General features: G+C 42.5%; 1 protein-coding gene across 2 annotated transcripts in view; it reads right to left on the minus strand.

Annotated features, from left to right (window-relative positions):
* Positions 1-25,233, minus strand: part of SPAG16 (sperm associated antigen 16) — a 556,878-nt gene that overhangs the window by 480,602 nt on the left and 51,043 nt on the right. The window lies entirely within an intron of this gene.

A 25,233-nucleotide genomic window follows, 5' to 3' on the forward strand; every position in this document is an offset into this window, starting at 1 on the left:
AACTGCTGATCATACATGCTTAATTACTATGGCCTGAGTCATCATGGGTGGTAGCTAAGCTCGATAATACGTGATGCTTTTAAACCTGCACAGCTGGCTGCATTCCTACATCTCCTCCTAGCCTCCTGTCCTTCACAACCAGGACTATCCCCCTCTTGAGGGGGCAATATTCTATATACATAGTATGTACAGTACTATGACTAAGAAAACCCAGGCCAGTTTTGTTTCAGATTCATAGGCTTGGAGCTGCTCCCTTCCAAACTAATGCACCAAAAGTGTTCATCCAGTAAACTGAAGAAGGAAGCGGATAAGAAAGTCTGGGCCAATTTTAACATTGTGGGTGAGGGTTCCTGGAATACTCCTGTATATGAGGGCAGCTCTGAGACTAGGAAGCTGAAACAAAACTGATTGAGCCTTTTTTTGCCATGAAGATGTGCCCACACATGGGGAAATATAGCCCCCTTCCCCCACAAAGAGCTCGCCTTTATCGGTGAGACAACCTGCTCTGTAAGTTATTTTTTCTTCCATTGGGTAGGAAATGGTTAGAGGGAGAAGACCACCGTGGCAACACTAGATCCAACATTAGTCACTTATGAATGGGAGGGGGGATTGGGGTGTATATTTGAGGGTGCCGATAACAACTTGTGATCCAAACAGAATTTCAGAAAAGATTCCGAACACCAGGCAGAAGCAGCAGCCTTCTAAATAATTCCTGTTAGATAATTAAATAATAATAAAGAATTAAATAATAATAAATCATTCCTGTTAGAAGCAGTCCTTGAAATATGGAAAGAGTATACTTCCGTGAACGACCTGAACATGTGCTAAAGTGGAGGGGGTCTCAAACTGTGGGTCTGGATGCAAAAGTAGGTGATTCTTTCGCAAGTGGGTAGTGAGGCAAGATGGGAGGAAGAGGAACAGGGCTTTGGGATGCTCAGCTGTAAATAGTAAAGAGTCCAGTAACACCTTTGAAACTAACCAACTTCATTGTAGCATTTATTGTATGCATCTGATGAAGAGAGCTGTGGTTATGCTACAAGCTGTAGCTTATGCCACAATAAAGTTAGTTAGTCTTAAAGGTGCTACTGGACTCTGTTTTGCAGCTACAGATTAACATGGCTAACTCCTCTGGATCAGTTGTAAATGTGGTTTGGCCTCTGACGAAGGTGCAAAACTGCCATGTTGTTGTCCTGTTGTTTCTCAGTACTGCCACATATTCATTAACAATTACAATTCAAAAATAGAACAAACTTGTTCAGTGTGGCAACTGCCTTGAGATCCCTCCATTTTATGTTGGGAAAGGTAGTGAGGAGTTACTTTGCAAGTGGATCCTGAAAAGTACAGCAAACCTAGAAGGGGGCCCTACTTCCAAAAGTTTTAGAACCGCTGTGCTAAGGTATCAGCACTACACAATTATTTCCTTAAGACATATGTAGTTATCCACCCTAAGGTGCGTTTAGAGAAAAAACTAAATTTAAATTGACAAATAAATTAAAGTAAGAAAGTAATGCCAAATGGGAGCAGTCATTTCACATAAAACAACATGAATCACCTGAGTTTATGATTCTATGTACATGTAAGCACTTCTGTTTGATCCAGTAACATCCTTCAGCTCAATCAGCTTGATTTTTACAGAACAAGATTTGTGCATGCTTTGTTTTGATTCCATTGATCAATGTGGTTTCTAAAGTGTTTACTAAAGCTTAATCAGCATGTCAGAAAAATGAAAATTAAATTAACCAGGCTAAATGATCTTTATTAAAAATTATTTTCATTTAAGAATGTCAGGAGAATATTTGACCTTATATAGTGTTTTAAAGAATAAAACAGGACCAGCAGGTATTTCGTTTTACCACATGGGACGTGAAATTTACTCAGCTGGCCCAGATCTCAAGCTGCCATATCTCCAAGAGGAGATCATCTCTCCAGCTTTATCTCTCCCCCTCCCCTCCACCGCACATCTAGGATTTCTTCTTCCTACTGCAACCAGATCATGAGTGAAAGGAACATTTGCTTGGTAATCCGGATCCCAGACCATTTATTCCTGTTTTTAAAGAGGCTCTTCTCCAAATTTAGTATCACCTTCCTACTCCAAACTAGCAATAAAGTAGGGGGGGGGAATCTTCCTCCACACATGGACACCCAATGGTGGTAAATAAAGAATTTGTTTTTTTCGTTCAAGATCTGTTCATGATTCTACTTTTATCCACCATCTAGTTGGACTTTCCCTTTCTATGTGTTCTGATCTGACCCTCTCTGTCTATCTGCTTGTGAGAGCATCCCACAAAGGACATAGTTTGTCCATATAATGTAACTAGTGTAAAATTACCAGTGAAAGGAAAAAAAATGAGAAAGTCCCAGAAATTTCCGTTGTGTACATATTGTTCTCCCCTCAACACCAGAAGTTGATCTATCGTTCTCTTGGTTATCTTCATCAACATATGAATTGATAGTCCTGTTACCCTCAAGCACCTACTCTCTATTAAGAGCCCTCCCAGAGCTCCCTCTAATCACAAGACCTTATGCAGCCAGAAAAGTAGAGACTGTAGCTTAAACATGATTAGATCTACATGGAATTAAGTGTGCCTCCTGAGGATACTGCCAGTCTCCCAATGGGAAAGCCGTCACACACCTCAATCCAGGGCTCATTCTTTGGAATCCCTCACACCCAGGCCAAAATGAACAACCGGTATTTGCAGAGCAAGATCCTTTTATTCCTTCCTCATCAAGAGAACCTCTTACAATACAGACCTGTCCAGTAACCAAATCAAGCCATTTGTCGACAGCATAACCTCATATCCTGCCCCACTGCTTTCCCCTCATAGTTACCTAAGCGCTCTGAATTTTCATTTCCAGGCACTGTTAGAAAAAGAAGCCAGTTTGGGTATAAAAGGGACTCCCCTGTGCCTAACATTTTGATTTAGATTCTTCTCTTAGATCTTCTACTGCCACAATGGTGTAATGCTCACCCTTCCAAAATGGGCAGGGTATACTTTAACTTCCCCCCTTTCTTCGCCCACTATTCATTCTCTTTCTCTGTCTGGCTCACAGCACCAGGCTCCCCGTTTGTGCTAAAAAGCCTCCCTCTCTGGATCTCCCACAGGCCCTCTTCTGAACATACCAAGCTCTCCCTTCCCAGTGCTGCTCTCTGTAGCATTATAAGGTGGGGAGATGAGACAGGATACAGGACTAGGAGACTCCCTCTTATTTGTCTTCTCCACTGCTTGAGTAAAGTAGGGCACCTTCCAGGAGCATGAGAGACATGGTAAAACAAGGGTGCATTCAAAGGATTGCATGCCTTGCCTCCCAGCCTCCACACACACACACACCACCACCATAACTGGAATGAAGGGCATGGAGGAAAGAATGAAAGCAAGCAGAAGTTTGGTGGAAAAAACATCTCTGGTAAGAGAGATACAAGATGCCGGCCAATTGCTACCCAGGCTGTGCTTTTCTGGGAGATGTGGGAAGCCCACCTCCCCTTAGATGTCATTCCTGCAAGAAAGGCGCTGCCAAGAGAAGGGACTTTCCCAAGTCAAGGCTGCCCCATTGCAGAACCACTGGGGAAACACTTGTCACTGAGCGCACATGAGAATCACATTTTAATGCCAGCTGCAGTTTCTTCCAGAACATTGATTCCTCCTAATATCTCTCTTCAGTACTTTTGGATTCAGGATCCAAATGTTTCCATTTAAATTCCTGCTTTCTTCAAATAGAAGGCCAGTGATGATTCACAGGCCCCACCTTCAATTTGGTAGGCAGAAATGCAGGTTAATGAATCATTCAATTATCCGTCGTGGCTACAAAATCTGGATGATCTGGCCTTCCAAATAAGAGAATTTCTTCTCAGTAAACATTCTCAGTTCAGTTATTCATACACGGTCTCTAATGATTTACAAAATATATATATATACGGAATTAACATGAGAATTTTATTATTACTTGAGCCCAATTAATATAAATGGTGCTTTAAAATAACAAATAAATGAACAAAAATGCCCTCCAATGAGTGCTCCAAATACATTTCAAAAATAGAAAGATTTCAAAGCAGTGTTGTTCTAACCAGTGTAGCCCAGCCCCATAGCCAGTGTTGCCCAGCCCCAAATAATTGTTTCATTATTTCAGGAAGCCGTTATAGTCCTGAAAAATAACCACTGCAGAAACATTATCAAAACTTTAGATATGAACATTATAATATTGTACATCTTTCATAGTTCTGTATAGTAACTGTTTCTGCATACTTAAGGGGTGATACTTATAAAACTGAACTGTATTTAAAAAGAAACTAAATCATAATACTTTAATTCATCTATATGATCGGAAGCTTCAGTTTCTTTCAAACGTTTCCTACTATGTAAGATTAACAAATCTACAGTGCCCGTGTCCACTTTTATTGTCGACGTCTCAGACTTACAGGTCTGCCATAAATAAATATGCAGCCTTGTTCTCAAATAACAAAGGATAGATGTCAATGAATGATGCTGAATTTTAGAACCGTGTGTGTGTGCTCGCGCGCATGCAGAAAGAACCTTTCTAGCTGAAAAATGCTCTACTAATTATGAGCCAAGACGAACCTATCTCCAAAGTTTGACTCTGTTCCCTTCAAAGAGCCAGTGGTTAGAGTGTTTAGAGTATCAGAACAGGATCAGGGTGATCCAGGTTCAAATCCTCACTTTCCCATGGAAGCTTGCTGGGTGACCTTGGACCAGTCACGCACTTCCAGCCGAATCTACCTCACAAGGTTGTTATGAGGATAAAATGGAGGAGAGGGGAATGTTATACGTCACTATGGGCCAAGCTACAAGTGACAAATGACACTTGAACAGCAAGTGAACAGACTCACATGTATTCCTCCCTGTTCACTTGCACTCCACTTGAACACATGTGATCAAGTGGAGCGCAAGTGGAGCACAAGTGAACAGGGAGGAATACATGCGAGTCTGTTCACTTGCTGTTCAAGTGTCATTTGTCACTTGTAGTTTGGCCCATAGTGACGTATAACATTCCCCTCTCCACACACGGATAGTGACGTATAACATTCCCCTCTCCACACATGTGATCAAGTGGAGCCCAAGTGGAGCACAAGTGAACAGGGAGGAATACATGCGAGTCTGTTCACTTGCCGTTCAAGTGTCATTCGTCACTTGTAGCTTGGCCCTTTGGGTCCACATGGGGATGAGTGGATTATAAATGAAGTAAAAAATTTGAGATTGGTAGCGACCAAAGACGGGGCTTTTTCAGCAGTGGAATGCTCACTTGTGGAATGCGCTTACCATTGAGGCTTGCCTGATGCCTCCTGTACTCCCTTTGAGGTGCCAGATCAAAGATCATTTTAAGAGTCTGGTTCTAGCATGAACTGTTTTATGAGACTCCTTTCAAGCAGCTCAATGTTTTGAGCTGTTGGTTTCCTTGTTGTATTGATTGCTCCTATGCTATGGGTACCTCTAGGCTAGACTGCTGTAATTCACTTTGCATGAGTTTGCCATTAAAGACAACTCAGAAACTCCAGCTGCAGCAGAACACTGTAGCTCAGTTACTATCAGGCAGTAGGTAGAGCATGCACATCATGCAAGCCATCCTGCAATTACTCCACTGATCAGTTACTAGGTTCAATTTAAGGTCCTGGTTGGTACCTACAAAGCCCTTAATAGCCTTGGCCCTGCGTGACTACTTCTCCTGCTATGCTCTGCCATAACTGTTTTGCTCACCTGAGCCAAGCCTTCTGAAAGTTTATTCTAACAAGCAGGTAAGATCAGCGACTGCCCACTCATGGACATTCTTTGTGGAGGCTCCCACTTCTGGAATGGCCTGTCTGGGAAAGTCCGTTATGCAGAATATACAAAACAGAAATGTTCAGGAGGGCACTTTTTAAAAAGGATTTGAACTGTTGAACAATGGAACAGATTAGGAAGTGGCTTTTATAAAGGGAATAGAACTGTAGTCTACTGCAACAATTGTTGTTGCTTTTACTGCATTGTCTTCTACCTTTGTAATCATTGCCTGCATCGTTTACACTACAATATACCTTGCCTAAAACAGTTTGTCTGCATTGTTGTCTAATTCTCTAAACCTAGTTCTATTGCATTATTTATTGATTGTGTTTCAGTGCCTGATTGTACCATTTCATATTATCAGGTCTTGCCAGGTATTTTCCGCAAGCACTTCACTGCATCACTCAGGTGTATGAGTTAAGTTACTTTATTAAAGAATATCATTATCAAGATGGTCAGACAGGATCATTGGCTGAAGTGACTCAAGGTAGCAAAACAAGGTTAATTATAGGATAAAGTCCACGCCCCCCAGTAGGAAAGAAAATCCGTTAGGATTTTGGCGCGCTGAGCCAGGGAAGAGGGGAGAAGGGAGAGGATGAGCTCTGCGCAGTCTCTTAGAAGGTTGCTGAGAACTGGAAAGGAGGACTTGTTTTATCATGTTAGAGGAATTAAGAAGAAGAAAACGAGAATGAAACTCAGATTGTGATCCAATAGTACAAGCTTAATACAATGTCCTATGTGTATTTTTCTTTCTATCTTGTTACACTGTTTATGTGCTCTGAAGGGATTAGAGAGCGGAGGATTGAAGGGTCTTAGAGCCTTCTGTCTTCACTATTATTTCTTGAAAGAGAGGAAGAGGGAGAAATATAATGAAATTCAGATTATGACCCAGGGCTTGTTGCCTCGTTATGCTTAATGATGTTTAACATAGACTTATTGGAAGTTTAGATGTTTTATAACATGTTAGATATTGTATATTCACTGTTCAAGGACTAGAGATAATGTGACAACTGGGTCTTTGGAGTCTTCTTCGATTATTCCTATTTTTAGTTACTCTCCCTAGAGCATAAATTAGTGTTAGACTGGTACAAAAATGTCTTTTTATATTGATATACAGTAATGGTCATTTATCTTTCCAATCATATGCTCTGTCCTTTTCTTATATTCGGTTCCTGGGATGATTAAGGGATTAACACTCTTGGCTAAAATTCAAGGGATTGGAAATATTTCTTAAGATGAAATATACATAACATATATAAAAGAAAAAAAAATGTAAGAAATGAGATAAGAAATAGAGTAAGTGGATAAAAAAGCAAAGAAATTAAATAATGATTGGAGAGATTAAAAGGGAAGGTTGAAGGTATAAGGGGCGATAGTCGGGTTATGCGGTGGCTTTCTTAATTTATGGATTGATGGTTATACTGGGGGGGGGGGAAATTCTCTTTTTTTTTGAAGCATTGATTACATAATGAAGGTCATGTACACGAACCTGTTACTGAAATGTTTTTTTCTTTTTGTAATCCCCTTCTCCATTATAAAAACCTAATAAAAATAATTTACAAAAAAAAAAGAAGGTTGCTGCAGCCTTGGCTGGAACTTCAAGGCCACGTTCTCAGATCAGCCAGGAAACGGAAGCCAAAACATCTGCAAGATAAGCAGCTAGCAACCAGTCAGCAAAACAGGTTCCCTCTGCATGTTCTCAGAGGTACACTACACACTGCGAAATCCATAACCCATGACAGATACACTGGAGGCATATCTGACACATATTCTGTAATCTGCCTTGAGTCTCGGTGAGAAAGATAGGCAACGAATGGATGAGTGATACCCTGGCTGAGTTTCTTTTTTTTAATGCTTGGTTTATAGTTGTTAGCAGCAGTTTTACATTGTAAGCCACCTTGAGCAGGTTTTCTGGGGGTGGCATAGAGACTTTTTCTACATAAAATAAACAAAACAGCCTCTGAGCAAAGCCGCTCCAAGGTTTTACAGAACACTCCCTCTGTCACATACACACATACACAATACACAACTCCCTCTCTCACATACACACATACACAATACAATTTCCCCCAAAAGCTCAGAAAGACCAAGCCATTTCTGAATCCAGCAGAACAGGATTTGCCCATCTCTAGGTGAAAAGTGTGCAACTGACTTGTAAAAAGTCTATTCATACGTACATGTGAAATTAAATCCAAACCGACTCTCCCATGTGCAAAAGTAGAATGACAGAAAATTGCTGCAAAACCCATTACTATAGACGTATGTGAACTCCAGGAAAACTCTTTGTCAGGCCCTGTAGGGACTGAGATTGGCGACTATCAGACTGGGAACTTTGCTGGTCATTGTAGTGAGTCACTGAGAGCCTCGCTACAAGTGACATCTTTCACGCGAAGGGCACTTGATCATTTTCGCAAGTCTTTCTGGGAATTGAAGTCCCTCTCCCCCACCCCTTTTCTGTTCCTTCCCCTCTCTGTTAGAATGGCTGCCTGAAGAGACAGAGAAAGCGTATGGCAACACCAGCTTTTGCAAATCGTCTTGCTGGGGGGTGGGGGATGCTCTGGAGAAAGCTGACATGTCCGTGAAGTCCTTCCCCTCTCTGTCAGAACTGTTAGAATTGCTGCCTGAAAAGTCAGAGAAAGCCTGCTTTGGCGAATCGTTCCTCCAGTCACAAGCCTGCTCTCAATGATCTTTGGGGGCGGGCAGCTGCAACTTTGCTAATCATCTTGCTCGGGGGGGGGGGGAGAAATGCTCTGGAGAAAGCTGAGAAAGTTGCAGCTGCCCGCCCCCAAAGATCATTGAGAGCAGAATTCTTCTAACAGAGAGGGGAAGGACTTCACGGACATGTCAGCTTTCTACAAAGCATCCCCACCCCCCAGCAAGACGATTTGCAAAAGCTGGTGTTGCCGTAGGCTTTCTCTGTCTCTTCAGGCAGCCATTCTAACAGAGAGGGGAAGGAACAGAAAAGGGGTGGGGGAGAGGGACTTCAGTTCCCAGAAAGACTTGCAAAAATGATCAAGTGCCGTTCGCGTGTAAGATGTCACTTGTAGCGAGGCTCTGAGACAGCTGGGCATGACAGTTGCAGGGTCTATAAGAATCTCTGAGCCTCAGAGAGGTTAGCACCTTGAAGCAGGAAGCTGCCATAAAACCCCGAGATGGTTGGAATTACTTGTCTGCTCATCTTGGCATTCTGTGGCTTTCTGGATCACTGGCCTTGCTTCCTTCATGATCTCAGCTCTTGGCTTACTATTCAACTGTTTCTAGCTGTCCTGTGATTTTCCTAAGACCTTGGCACCTACTGTACAATTCAGCAAGGTTTCATCTTTTGATCCTCTCGCATCTAACTTATGGACTCTGAGCAAACTTTGCTCCCAGTTTACAACCTGGTATAGCTTCTGATCTTCTGGATTTTGATCCTTCAACCATCCAGTGACCCAGTCTCTAGCACCTGGCTCACCATCATGGACCCTGCCTAGCTGCCACTTCTTTCCATGCTCAGTCTTTCAAGAGTAACGGATTAAGTGAGAATCTCTTTAGCAGCCCTACTGTACATGAGTTTGCAGTAAAGCACTACCAGATATCTTCCTCCATGCACGGTTCTTTGGATCTGACCCCAAGTAATTTGGCCCAAAGATTCTCGCATTATTTAAGGTCTTATTTCCATTTCATTCCACTTCAATTAACCTCTTGCCAATGTAAAATGTAAACAAGGCAAAGATCTCAAGGATAATTGTACAAGAAGCCACATGGAGATCTTTGAACTGAAGACATTTCTATATTAAAACATTCCATTTCTCACCCACACATTGTCATCAGCTCTGGTTTAATCATGACTACAATTATTTTATAAACAGATGAAATACCAGGGGAAAGCTGAAAGCCGCAGCAGGAAAAGAGCATAGTAAAAACCTTTATTACATACTACATCTTGCTTAGCTTGCTAATAAAACTCATAAAATCACTCACAATAGCTTTGGCTACATAAATCTCCCTCATTCAGCTTTATAACCCTGACAGATTTTTTTAATAAACATAAAGATAATATGCAATAGATAGTAAAAGTTAGATTAATTTTAAAAAAGCCATTGTAAAACTGCAGCGGCTTCGTAGACTCATAGTGCCCAGGCTCATCCGACTGTTCATACGGCATCAGAGTAATAATGCCTACGCTCAACTGGAAACCAAAACTGCTCCTGAAACCAGCCTCACTTTTAAAGGTCTGTTAAAGCAAAGCTACTGCTCACGATGCACAGAAGGGAAACCAAAAATGTACCACAGACGCACAGTGGGATCTTTTCTGCTTCACAGCAGTCTCCTGACTTGGAGTCACAGGATCAATGGCAGATAACTTACCTCAAGACATCATGCTGTAAAATGTGTGTCATGCTCTAAGAAGACATTCTGCTCACCTTTACAAATGGCAATACGCTTTTACTGTAGTAGTTTAAATATTTTAGAACTAGTCAGTTTCTTGGCTGATGTGGGAAGAATAACATAAGGTTCTAAAATATTTGGTAAGAAAAAACATGTTCTGGCCATCATTAAGTACATGATAGAACATTCATAATGGTGCTTAGATAACTAGCACAATAATTATTTTATTGGTGTTTGATTCCTTACTCATCCAGGTCACATTTGTGTCAATGAGACTTACTTGGACGTAAATGATGGATGAAGGAGCTTCCTTAGGCAAGTTTCACTTGTTTATAGATCAGGTACTTGTATCTTCCTTTTGAAAGCAATTACCTTTCCCACAAAAAAGGCACGAAATGCTTAACAAAAGCCCCAAATGTTTACCACTGTAATATACAATCTAGTCAATCAAATATTTAATTCTTCAAAGGCCAAATATTGGGTTAGATGAGATGTGTGATAACAACATCTCCCACATTCAATGAAAGTGTGCTGAAACTGTGCTGAAAGGGAAATCTGGTTGTGGATTACTGTTCTTAATGGTTCTGGAGTGTGGCAGTCATTACTAGAGATGGGCACGAACCGAAATACGAACCAAAATTAAACACGAACCAGGCCAGTTCGTGGTTCGCGAACCACGGTTCGTCAGATACCATTTCTGACGAACTGCCACAAACTTTTAGACTGGTTCGCTTGGTTCGGTTTTTTGGTTCATCACTACAGACAGCCTGGTGCCAATCAATCAGCTTCCTAGGCAACAGGGGATGGACTTCCTGCAGACCTTCTGCTGGCCCGGAAGTGATGATTTTCTGACCTGGATGTGACGTTTTCATGAACCAAACGAACCGGTTTGCAAACCAGGGGCAGGTTCATGAAAGTTCATGGTTCGTAGTTCGTGAAATTTGACTAACCACGAATTGCATGGTTCAGTTTTTTTCTGGTTCATGCCATTCTGGTTCTAGTCATTACTTTGAGGGAAGTATCTCCTTTTGATAGCAGCTGGATCATTAAGCTAAGGGAGCAGCTACCCTCCAAACCTAGTGCCAGAAGGAGGCCATCCAGATATAAATGTTCAAGGCAAACCATTCCACAAAGAATCAAAACTGCAATACAATGCAGTTGTAAGTTACAATGTAAGTTACAATGCAGTCAAAAGACAATGTAAAAGAAGTTAGCGGGGGAACTATCCCACTAATTAAACTGTCCAATCTTATCATCAGTGGTGTTAACTACATCAAATGGGTAAGAATGTCTGTCAAATGCAGTCAGGTCAAAATCTGCAGCATCTCTAGTTATAGGCAACATACTGGGTGTTACTAGAACTCCTGAGGTCCAACCAGACATGACACAAAGTCCTATACATTCTTGGAAAATAACAGCCACAAGGGCCCACCCATTCAGAATGGGGATATGGCATGGGGTGGGTAATTAGCTCTTTCCCATAATGCCATTGACCCAATCTCAAATGCCCCACCCAGATGTCATTTGTGCCAAGGGGAAAACATGCATTTCACCTGTAGGTGGCCTTTATTTTTCCCTCAACAGGACAAATAGTGGTTCTGGAATGCGGAGGGTATTTGAGGCAGTGGGAATGATATGAAAATAAAGCAATCTTCAACATGGTGACAATATGAATCTGTTTCCACCCCTATCCTTGCAGCTGCTTTTGCCAAGAAAAATATTGGCTAGAGATACATTTGACTCTTGTCGCTAAGAGGAACAATGCAATGATAAGACCAAATTTCTTTCTCCAGTGGTTCCAGGATGGGAACGCCTACTTTTGTAATATGCAAAAGCAACCCATGTCTCATCTGTTCTATATGCCTAGAGGGAGTATTCACTGGGGCCAGGCCCAGCAGCAATCACAAGCAGTTTGTTACCATGCAGTTTGCACAACTTATCCATGTTATCAGATGACTTGGTGCCAACACAACTCACTTGGGCCCAGCAGCAGTCTCCGGATAGTTCGTACAGCTTGGCTGGGCATGATAGTGGCTACCACACAACGAAGCTGAATGGTCTGCTACTGCATTACTTTTATGATTTGGCCAGAGTTGTTGTGAGGGTGAGGGAAGGGGGGAAAGCTGAGCGACAGATTAAGATCTGGGAAACTCAGGTTCAGATCTCCACTCTGCCATGCTAGCTTGCAAGCTTGTTGTGTGATCTTGAGCTTGTCAGCCTAATCTACCTCACAGGGTTGTTGTGAGGATAAAAAGGAATAGATGAAAATTCTTTAGGTCCACACCAGGGAGAAATGTGGGGGTATGAATGAATGAATGAATGAATGATAAAGCTGAGAACTGGGGAGCAGAGAAAAGAAAGATTGGTGAGAAGGAAGGGGAAAAGGAAACTGGGATAGGGGAGAGAAAATAAGGTAGTTGCCAGAAAAAGAAAAAGAGATGAAATGGTATATTTTTTCAGTAGTTTTAATACTCTGCCTCTCTTTTTCAACTTATATGGCATTTTAATGAATAATATAATATAACAGCAGGGAAGCTCAGGTGCGAGTAGAAATCTCATCCCCCATTGACTCTCATTTCCCCTCTTCTTGCTCACCAGACTTCTTGTTTCTTCTGCTTCCTCTCATTATTGCTGGTACATTTCTAACCCCCCCCCCACCTTCCTGCCTTTACTTTCACTTCCTCCTTTGGGATGACCAGGGTTTTTTTTAAGTGCATGCTTTGTCTGGTTATGTAGGGTTACTAGGCAATTGTTCAATATTAACCATGTTCCAAAATCCCATAATGGATGCACTAGTAGCGGCTTGCCCTGACCTGGATGGCCCAGGCTAGCCCAATCTCCTCCTACTTCTCTTCCTCCTCCTCATCACAACAACAATAACATTCCCAGGGCTTTTTTTGAGGCAGAATGTTCCAGAACAGTGTTCCAGCAGCTCTAGAATCTGCCCATGTGATTCTTTCCGCCTTCAGCCCCGCAAGCTCTGCAGAGGAGGCAAAGTTGCTTTGAGTTCATTCTGCTTTCTTTTCATTCCTGTGTTTGTGTGAGTGAGTGAGTGAGAGAGAGAGAGAGAGCTCTGCAGAGCGGGCTCTGCAGAGGTTTAGCTGCTTTGAGTTCATTCTGCTTTTGTTAATTCCTCCGTGAGTGAGTGAGTGAGTAAGTGAGAGAGAGAGAGAGAGAGAGAGAGAGAGAGAAAGCTGGGGCCCGGCATGGGCTCTGCAGAGGCTGCTTTGAGTTCATTCTACTTTCATACAGGGGTTTCTGTGTGTGTGCTGCTTTGAGTTCATTCTGATTTAATTTCATTGGGGGAATAGGTGGGTGGGGCTGTGTGTGTATGTGTGCTGCTTTGAGTTCATTCTGCTTTCTTTTCATGGGGGGTGGGAACTGTGTGTGTGTGCTGCTTTGAGTTCATTCTGCTTTCTTTTCACGGGGGTGTGGGGGCTGTGGGGGGCTGTGTGTGTGTTGATTTCATTCTTTTGTTGAAAGTTGACATTGCTATGGTTCCCACAGCTTCTGAATGCAGATTGGTTCTGTGTTAGTTAAATATATCAGTTATGGTTATTTGTATTAGTTAAAATATCATTGATGGTCACATCAGTTTTATGCTAGGAATGGATAGCTGTGTCCAAGTCACAGAAAACTTTCATCAATATATTCATCAGCATATAGGTGTTTTTTATTTTATTTATATTTCAATTTGTATACCGCCCATCCCCAGGGGCTCTGGGCGGTGAACAGTTAAAATCGATAAAAACAAGAACTAAAATCAATATACAAACAATAAAACAAATTAACAAAGTGCAGTGGTGGGGAGAACCCTCCCCCACCCCAAAGGTGGGAGGCCGACATGGCACCTCCCCCTTCAATCACAGAATGCCTGGCAGAACAGCTCTGTCTTACAGGCCCGGCAGAACGATAATATGTCCCGCTGGGTCCGGGTTTCCATTGACAGAGCATTCCACCAGGCTGGGGCCAGGACTGAAAGCTGTAACTTAAATGGTTCTCCCCACCCTCAGCTGATTAACATCACTGAAATTGCAGTGGGCATATGGGTGTTAAGGAAGTTTTTATGAATATTGTTTGTGTGGAACACTGGAGTATTTATGAGCATTTCACAATGTCACAACAGCTTAGCCATCGGTAAGGTAGGGTTGGCAGGCAACAAAAAAAAAGCCATTTTAAACTAAGTATAGATCTAGTGGAGCTAAAGTTGAGTATCTAATTTTGATTTGCTCCAGTAAAGCAAAACCCTCCCTGAAAATTTGAAAATTCAATATTCATTAGATTAGTAATTTCAGACTCTCTGGAATTTTGAGAAAGAATTTTGGATTCCCCCCCCCCCCAATGCTGGCAGAGGGAATCTGTTGGAATTTAGATTTGTGAGATGGGTTTTGGACTTTTAGAAGCCTCCTCCTTCTCGCATATTTTAAAATATGATTCCAAAGAAATGAAATGTTTGGGAAAGGGAATGGAAGATTTCACTTTTTGTAGAGGATATAGAAATGAAATGTACCCTTTCTCATAATAGTGTAATTTTCCAAGCTTACTAATATTTATCTCGCCGTAATGCATTGTGCTAGGTTCCAGGAAGTGGTGTCACTTCCGGGAGTGACATCATCATGCATTTCCTGGAGTGGGCATGCACTTTGCGCATGCACATGTAATAATAGTTCCACCACCTTTTTCCCAGAAAAAAGCCCTGAACATTCCATTTCTATACCACCCTTCAGGACAACTTAACACCCATTCTATCAGATCTCAGAAGCTAAACAGGGTTGGCCTTGGTTAGTAATTGGATGGGAGATCATCAAGGTAGTACAGGGTTGCTAGGCAGGCAATGGCAAACCACCTCTGTTCATTTGTTGCTTTGAAAACCCCAGCTCAGGTTGCTGTGAGTCAGCTAGACTTGACTGCACTGCAACCAGTAGTTGCTCTTCATCACTGATGAAGATCCATGCATCAAGTGTGCTGAAATAACTCTGAAGGAAAGTTTCTCTGTGGTTTATGGACACCTCCCAGGATATCTAAACCAGAATCCAATATGTTCTCTTGGAACTGCAAATACCCAACTTGGCAGCATGAAGGTTGACTGGTAACAGCTAAATCAGTGATACTCACTCAGCGACTTTGGAGCCAACTGTCACACTTCTGAGCCCACCCAACGTTCTAGAAAAGTAGACACTTTCTTCAGAATTCACAATAATTTCATCATTACTATGAGCCCCAAATAAAACTATTTTAGTTTTAAAACACAACACAATTTGTCCATGATGTTTATATCAAGATGGTGCAGATGCTGGGTTTCTGTATATGATACTGGGTCAACATATGCAGCTGAATAAGGTGGGGGAATGGTCATTGTGGAATTGTAAATTCTGATCCACAAAACTTCCAGTATTGAGGAAAGACCACCTTACATTCTCAAAGGCAGTTTGGTAATTCAAAGGGCTATTTTATTGTACCATATTATTGGCCCTTTTCACACTACTTACCTGCTCCCAGAACATTGCAAAATATCGTGCAAAAAACATGGAAGATAGCATCTTCTCATGAGAGTTTTGCACAATGTCACGCAAAACTCTCGCAAGAAGACACTATCTTCCATGTTTTTTGCGCGATATTTCGCAACGTTCCGGGAGCAGGTAAGTAGTGTGAAAAGGGCCATTGTTTGTGGTCATTTGCTGGACATAAGCAGTCACTTGGCTCTTCTAGTTGATGGGAATTCTGAATGTGACTCTCCATATTCACAAAGTGAGTATGTCTATAACTATATAATGGCTACAAGATACTGCATCATTATTTAATTGTTTTCTAATGCAGCCCAATTAGCCTTGCAACAGTAATATGTCTCTTTAAAAGGGCTACTTAGACAAATCAAACTTATTAAAGCTAATTCTTTACATATTTTTTGATACTCGTTAGAATGATCTCAATAAAGTCTGCAAGAAGGGTTCATTTGCTACTATAACAAATGGGTAAAAACATTTAAACATAATTAATGATTTATTGGTAATTGGGTTTTTGAGATTGTTTCCATGCTGCTCCCTTTTGGCATATCAGTATCCTGACAAGACTCTTGTTGATAACTAATTACCATGCCCAAAACATCAAAAACATTGTATCAGTAATATAAAGTTAACAACTGGAATGATGGGGATCTGTCCCTTCTAGCTTTGTTTGCCATTCCTAGAAAGGATCTGAGCTTGCTCTCCACCCCTCCTCCTTCCCAGCTAAGCAGATAGCTATCAAAGTGACCAGCCCTTCTGTGGGGAAGCTGCACAACAGTCCAGCTAACTGTGTGGCCACATGCATAACACAACTGCCTCTCCCAATGCACAGCAAGAATACAAAGCTGTACGGCTCTAGGAAGAGACACGCAGAAGGCAATGCAGCCAGCTGGACAGCACTGTCCAGTACGAAGCACCCTGATAATAATTCACAGAGCTGCTCCTCTGCAACCAGATTGGAAAATGCATCAAGCTGCTTCAGGACTAATAGTGGAGACAGCCACCCAACTGTTTGTGACCTGCCATGTGAGACGTTTGGGGAATAATCTTCATTTGCCACTGCTAAACTTATTTTTTAAGATATGCCTTGATGGTTTTTTTAGCTAAAGTTAATTCCTGGATCTTTGTTTTATACAGCCTTTTGAAGCATTAAGGTTTAAGAAGGTGTCCTTGTTGCAGCTTACTTTGAAAGGGGAGTTTTTCCAAATACTTCCCATGGAACCCTTCTCATTGCACTTTCTAAATAATTATCCCGCTCTGAGCCCTAGGCTGATTCCAGACGGCCCTCCCCATGCCAAAACGTTGTGCGTCGTTGCGCGGAAAACGCGAAATATCACGTTTTCTCGCACGATATTTCGCATTTTCCGCACGACGAAGCGCGACGTTTCGGCATGGGGAGGGCCGTCTGGAATCGGCCCTACTCTGAATCTATGTTTCAATTCATATATTTATTTAGAAAATGTATATCCTGCCTTTCCAGAGACACACTCAAGACAATTACAACTAAAATAAAACAAAGCCATTAAACCACAGCCATTAAAAATGAAGCCAATACTGTTATTCACAGCACTGTTATCAGTATCTGTCATGATAACTATCATCATCTTTTCCAAACTAGCCATAGTAGCTGTCCAAGTTCTAAATCTAAAGGGGGAGGAAAGCAAAATTCTGTATTGGAACAGTGCCAAACAAAGTCTGGTTTGGGCTGCCAAAACCAGTTTCTCAGAAACTGAACACAGTCCCTTTTGTCAGAACTGTGGCTAGATAATGTCCTTACTCCAGACTACCTTCTGCAATCAGACAAAAGCCCGTTGTTTTCAAAAGTTTACTGAAGAAAGAATTCATTACAGTCCACGAGCCTGAATACAATATTCAGGATGGTACATGTGAATTGTTACCAATGACAGGCAAAGCATGAGGTACAAAGTAACAGATCCCAGCAGGCCCAACCTCCCCCCATAGTTCTCATAACAATCCCTTTGAAGCCGAGAAAGTGAAAGTTCTTCAAGGCTGGAACAGCGGTAGCCAAAACAATCCTCTGTGAAATAGCTGCTTGGGAACATCTTGGCACCTGTGAAGAAAGCACTCATAATACTGAAAGGATTAAAATGGAGTCTCTTTGGCAATAGCATACATGAAAGTTTTCTGAACATGACACCTTTTACAGATGACCTCTCCACAATTGTCAATGGCTTTGCAATTGTCTTAAGGTGGGAGAGTGACATGGAAGCTGTCAGATACTGTGCTGAGCTGTAAAGAGACTGATTGGGGAGGGAGGCTTAAGTATCTGAGAGGTGCACTATAAATGAAATAAACAAATAGGGTACAGCACTTTCCAGTAGTTTATCTTGCAGATGTTACATCGGCAATTTTGTTTGAACAAATTTATACTTTGAAATTTCTATAAATATTGCACACATTTCATTTTCCTCCCCGCCCCCCCCCCACTGCCAATTTTCTGGAAAAAAAGGTAAAAAAATGCATATCTTCCACTACCTAGCTTCAACCTTTCCAAAAAATGTGCATGTCTAACTGCCATTATTTCTTAGCAAAATCAAAAAGAGTCCAGTAGCACCTTTAAGACTAACCAATTTTATTTTATTGTAGCATAAGCTTTCGAGAATCAAGTTCTCTTCATCAGATGCCTGATCCGAACTGTTCGGCAGTTCGGATCAGGCATCTGATGAAGAGAACTTGATTCTCGAAAGCTTATGCTACAATAAAATAAAATTGGTTAGTCTTAAAGGTGCTACTGGACTCTTTTTGATTTTGCTACTACAGACTAACACGGCTAACTCCTCTGGATTATTTCTTAGGTGTTTGTGAGAAGTGGAATTCTGGTCTCGCTCTCCTTTTAGAATTCTTTGCAGAGTCAGTAAGTATATAAATATGTATACCTGTTGTTCAGGATCTAGGGGGTTAAAAGTAAAAGACAGCTTTATTTCTAGCTGGCTGGCTCTTCTTTTGACTTAAAAGGATCAGAAAATGCTTCCTCACTGGGAGTAAATTGTTAAGAGGAGGGAGTCCCCTGATTTCTTGAGATCACAGGAAGATAAAAAAGGGATTGGCTACAGCCTCTTTCTGAACAGCATACCACTTCCCCGAAGAGCAAAACACCCACATGCATTTTTAAGTGCTTAAAAGCCATTTAAAAGCCATTTTTTAAAAATTCAGAAAGAATTATTCAAATATAAGCAATCCCTATACAACTGAAAATGTACAGGTTTGTGCATCCCTAAAGGGTCAGGGGAATTTGAAGCCCATACCTTCATGTACTGTTGCTTACTTTTGCAGTCCTAATTCTTCTACAGTTTTTTTTTATAGCATCTACTAAGGTTTTGAAACACTGTTTCAAATGGGTTGGTGTACTTGTTTGTGTTGACCAGTGGATGCCTTTACAGGTGCAGAAAGAGCTGGAGAAGAATAAAATGAGTTTATTACTACCTAGCTTCTACACAACAAAGTGTAATGCCATGTGCTTTTGTGGCTATCCTAAACGCAAATTGTTATTCAAGACCTGTGATTCACTCTAGGCAGGGGGATAAATTATTCATGGGGGATACAGCAGATGGCATGGCGAGGTAAAACTGAATCGTACTCTGAAAAGTGCCACAAGCGCGCTCAAAAGATTTGTTCATTTGGTGCATTCACAATAATCTCTTCTAAAACTGCAACCCTGGTGGAATAAATTTACTTTCTGCTGTCCGTACACCCTCAAATTCAGCATATGGCTGAAAGAGATCTGTACAATATTCCTTCTTCCTTAACTCTCAACTAACATTTGAAGAATGTACACAGAGGAAGAGACAAAAACGTAGTTCCAAACCATTTCTTGTCCCAGGGAATTTACTACTAGCTGATGGGTAGGGCTTAATACGAGGCTGTTGCTTATATAATCTCCACCCCAGGGGCAGCGCAAGGGTCTGCCACGCTCGCGGCCGGCCGGCCAGTCGGCCGGCTGGCCGGCCAGGCGCCCCCACGCGCGCGAGAGCGCGAGCGCGCACTGGCCTGCGTGATGACGTCATGCATGACATCATCACGGGAGCCCACGCGCCGCCGCCGGCCCGATTGCTGCGGCGGGTGGCCTTGGAGCTCTCCCGCTCGGTTGCCTGCACCGTCGCAGATGCCTGCCTGCGGTGGCTGCGCCTGGCCGGGGGCTTGTGCTGGCGGCGGTAGCAGCGTGGGGTGGGAGGGATAGGAGGCTGGTGCTTTGTGGCGCGCGCTCCCGCCCGCCGCGCCTCCTCCGGCGCTCCCTCCGGCACCCCGCACCTGCGGCCACCGCCTACCTGGCCTTAATAGGCACGCCGGCCCTGCTCCACTCCATCACAAGAGAAGGGAGTGTGAGGACATCTTCATTAACACTGTGTAACACCAGATCTGTGAGACATAAAACTGCCCTGTGCTGGCTTGTATGAAACCTAGTTGCCTGCAAATGATGGTGTGTGTCTAACTCAATTAAAACCTCCTGGTAATGTGGTCCTTCATCAGTCCCATTCAGGAGGCTGAGGTGGTGGTGGTGGGGCTGTGTAGCGGTCATCCTCCATAATTCCTTCTCCTTTTGTAGACTGCTGGTGCAGAATATAGCTGGCATTGAGTATTTGTTTCTTATATTAGGTTCCAGAGACACATTAGACATTTTACTTGTTAATTAAGCAGGATCTGAGTCCAGTGGCAACAAGATTTTCAGGGTGTAAGCTTTCAAGAGTCAGAGCTTCCTTCTTCGGATACCTTGTACTTGCTTATTGGCCTTCAAGTTCCCCTCTGGACACCATTTCTGATCTAGCAAAACTAATTTTGGATTTGGTGCTGGAGACCTCCAGAATGACTGATTGTTCTGGGTGATATATTGTCGAAGGCTTTCACGGCCGGAGAACGATGGTTGTTGTGGCTGTATAGCCGTGGTCTTGGCATTGTAGTTCCTGACATTTCGCCAGCAGCTGTGGCTGGCATCTTCAGAGGTGTATCACCAAAAGACAGAGATCTCTCAGTGTCACAGTTCTGGGTGATTTCAGCATACCTGCTGATACCTGCTGATAGTACCATGTCTGGGCCAGCATAACATTTTGTAGCCTCCCTGGCCACTGTGGCTCTTTCGGGGCATAAAGGACTTTACACTCAACAAAGGTAACAATTTAGGCTTAATCTTTGCATGGAATCTTTAGAGGAAAATCTGATCATGTGATGAGAGGTTCAACATGTAGACTGGTCTAATCACTGCCTATTCAAGACACAGGTGAATGTGGCACCAATGCTCTGCAAGAGGGAGGGGATGGAAAAATTGGTCCACCGACCATGCCTAATAGTTCAAACTAGTTTCCAAAATGCCCCAGGTGAGTTCCAGATCCCAACAAACAGCTCTGTTGAGGCTGAAGTGGGAGAACAGAATGAGAAGCCCATGGAAGCTATTGACATGGTTGCTTCACATCATCCATTTCCACCCTATAGTGCCTTGGTTTACTCCTGAGTTGAATGACTTGAAGAAGACCACTGTAGTTGCCGGTGCTCAGTGAAACCCTTGTCTGGCCCTCCGCGCGTGCATGCAGCGTGCACACGTGCGCCCAGCGCTGCGTGATGACGTTACTTCGTGACATCATCACGTACCTACAAAGCCCTTCACAGCCTAAGACCCAAATACCTGCAGGACCAGGTCTCTTTTTGTGCACTACTGCAGCAGCTCCAGTTATCTGAACATTTTTTTGAAAGTTCCACCAAGTAAATAGGTTAGATTGGCAACTGACTGCACATGTGCATTCACTGTGTTGGCTCCTACCACACGGAACAGCCTGCCTGAGAAGGTCACGAAGGATCCCACAGTACTACCATTCTGCAAAATGTGCAAGACAGAAATGTTTCGGACAGCATTCCTGTAGTGGAATTAGATCTGTAGCAGACAGAATGGTCCTGAAGGATGCCTTCATATGAGAGTGGGGACTGCGTTGCCTTGTACCTTTATAATCCCACATTCTGCATGGCTTGCACTATGCTGGCCTGGGGAGTTCACCATTTAATTTTTTAATCCCTAGCCCTACTGTATTGGTATTGTCATTCACTTTTGTATTCCTAGTCCTATTGCATTATTCATTATACCAAGGTCCCCAGTGTGGCACCCATGGGCACCTGACACTACCTTTTCTGGTGCCCACCAAGTACTTTTAAAAAATGTGGGGGGGGGCAGGTGGGGGTCTTGCCCAGCAGAGCTTCTCATTTGGCCAATAGAAATCTGACTGGCTATGAAGACTTTTAGAAAGTTGCTTCAGTAGCCGCTTCCACCACAGCACAAGGATCTTCACGGCATGATTGACTGTATATATGCAAGTTGTAAACAATATGTTCATTTTAAAAGGCATCCTGCAAAACAGAGCTTCTGCCTGAAATGCTGAAGAGTTACTATTAGAGTTATGCATGACCACACTCCCCAACATTTTGTGGTTGTTTCTATCTCCTGTAGCATCCCTTTTGTGGTTGGTTCCACCCACTGCAGCAACCATTCTTTGGTACTGCTCACAACCCTGTGTCAGAATTCCAAAAGTGCCCACAGGCTCAAAAAGGTTGGGGACCCCTGATTGTACTGAATGATTATCATTGTTGCTCACAATGTCTTTCAATTTTGTACACCTATTTCATGGTTGATTCAGTGACCTATACTGTATGATAATTTTTTTTCTGCTTTCTGTACTCTGTAATCTTCTTTGAGTCTTAGTGAGGAAGACAGGCTATAAGTAAGCTAAATAAATAAATGCTATGCAGGCCAATTCATCACCTATCAGAGCCCCTGTGAACTGACAGAGAGGGTCTTGTACCTGATCTAGAATTTCCAAATGTATCACACTCAAGACATTAATAGGCTTTAAACTCACTGCTGTTACAAATGGCTCAGATTTGGACTTCTGGTTTGTCCTGTAATCTGTAGTCTTAGAGATGTGCAGTGTCCACTTCGTAACCATCAAATCATTACCTTGCGAAGGCCCAGACAGCAATGACCCCGAGCTTCTACAAAGTCCGTTATAGTGTATCTTGCTCACCAGACAAGAGGCAAACCCCAGCAACAAGAAGGTTTCTAATAGCAGTGGTTCTACTGTCTCAGTCCAAAGTCAAAGTCCAGGATCAGGTAATATAAACCAGAGGCATAGTAAAAAAGGTAGTCCAAAGTCTTAGTCCAGGCTCAGGTAATATATTCCAGAGGTGACATCCAAGGGAGTTCAAAGGTCATGTAACAAAATTCCAAGAATTAATGAGAAAGTAACTAGTGGGATAGCCAGCAAGACTGAAGTCAACTCCACACTGTAGCCTTATATAAGGAGTAACCCCTACAGGTGCTGAGTCCCACATTAGGCTCCTTTCCACAAGCTGAGTCAGCTCCTCTACTCATGAGAAGTGGGGTGCAGATCCTGCAATGACTTAGTGATCTCTCCTGGTACTCCCTTAGCAGGGTGGAGACCTGTGGCCACCAAGCAGACAGTCTTATGTCTGGTCCAGTCCTCTGCCCTAACCTTTTGCCTTCTCTGCTCTTGGGGTCCTTCAGGAGACCATGGCAATTCTGATAGTAGGTGGGTCCATTCTGGATTTCATGCACCACTTCTTTGACTAAGCCAGATCCCAGTAACCCGCTCTATTGGCAGTCAGGTGAGAGCCAAATATACACCTGTTTAGCATTAATAGATGTGAGATTTCTTGCATGTTACACTATAAATGGAGTAAGTAACATGGAATGACTTTACAAACGGTTCCTGAAAAGTATCTAAAAGGTAAAGTTGAGTGAAAAAAATGCCACACCAGACTCTGTTGTTTTGCTTAAATAGCCCCCCTTCTGGAATCTGCTACTAACAACAATGGAATTTGGACTGTATTTAGGTTTGCAGTAGATCGCTTACAAAACCTTTGTTATATTTTACATTGTACACGTTACATTATTTTACATGAAACCATTGGTTAGAACTGAACAGGGTTGCCAGATCTCCTGCTATGGTAGGGGATCCCCCACCCACCATCAGCCACTGCTGTCTGCCGCTGCTCACCTGGGGAAGCAATTGGGTAAGCAGGGGCAGGGACACACATGCAAAGTGTATGTGTGTGTCCAGGGACCTCCAGGGATTACATCATTTCCAGTGTGACCCAGAAGCTACAACTCACGCCACAGACTGGTTCTTTAAAAATCACTTTGAGTTGATTATCAAAGAATCGGCCCTTGGCACAACCTGTCACTTCTAGGTCATATAAGAAATGATGTAATCATTAGAGCTGTGTGTGCATGAACAGGTGAGTACCCTGCACCCCCCCCAGTGGGGGGGGAATGAATGGGGACTGAAACAAAGCTCTACCTTGATTCACATACTACCGCTCAATATGTAGTCATACAATAAAAAGTAATGGCTTACACATTCTTACTGATTTGCCATATGGAGATATTTGCAATATGGAGATTATAGTAAGATTCTGCAAGGGCTCCTTAGGTGAATGTTTTTCCTTGCTGGTTCCAAACAGTAGTACATTATCACATGGAAGCATGTCATTAAATGAAATGTGAGGACCCAATGCTTGGAAATCTGGTTGTTGCTTAACAGCACCCATTACCTATTCTGCTAGTGAGAGTACAACAAAGCTAAGCTTAAGCTAAGCTTAACTTTGTTGTACTCTTTAGCCTTTTGGCTAAAGACTCTTTAGCCTTTTGGCTAAAGACATGCAAGAAAATACCTTAAAATACCAGGTATGTTGTGGCTATTTGCTAAACTGATAGAACAATAAAGAACTGTATATTCATCCTACACAAGAACTGAAGACCTCCACTGAGAAAGTACAAAAGGTTTAGTCTTATCTGGAGGACAACACGTTAGCATGAAAAATTCGTATGCGAAGCAGCAAGTACTGGCACAACGTGATTGAGGTTTTAAAAATAATGGGATTTTTTTCATTTGTTTATTTGTTCTCTTTACTGGTTAACCTGAGAAAACCTGGGAAAATTGCTTGCAACAGATTTAAATCACAGGAGACAGTCTCAATTTGTCCTCTATTACTTTATGGCTGCAATTTGTTTACAGGTGCTGCAGAAAGAATTTACAGGTCTATAAAGAGGCTTTCTTTCACAGACTTTGCAGGGAAAACATCTCAGCCACATGAAATTGTGACAGGCCCATCTCCTTGGTTTGCTTTACAGAGCAGATGTGAGTCTTGGAGGGTTCAACACAATGCATCACTACCCCGCTCACTGTTAATTAACAAACAAACAAGTGTGCTGGGAGCACAACAGAATTCTACTTTCCCCCTTCCTTTTCATTAACAAAGATTAGATCCAAGAAAGAAAGTGAAAGAATTCAGACAGGGCTTTGGGAAGAAGACAAAGGACTTTACCACGCGCGTGATTTATTCCTGATTTTCTTAGCTGTCGACCCCCAAGCACTGGAATTGATTTGGATATGATTCTTCCACACATCTGCCCTCCCTTTGCATTTTTACAGTTTAGAGATGGGGTATTTTGTTCTGCACATGCCTTAAATAATCAGGATTTTCAAGTGAATGTGCTATCATTGGTGGCATCATCGGTGATGTCACACACACACCCAGTATTTTTTGTGCTTGCTTATATCAATATA

Source organism: Eublepharis macularius, chromosome 2 (genome assembly GCF_028583425.1).
Source record: "Eublepharis macularius isolate TG4126 chromosome 2, MPM_Emac_v1.0, whole genome shotgun sequence".
Taxonomy (NCBI): Eukaryota; Metazoa; Chordata; class Lepidosauria; order Squamata; family Eublepharidae; genus Eublepharis; species Eublepharis macularius.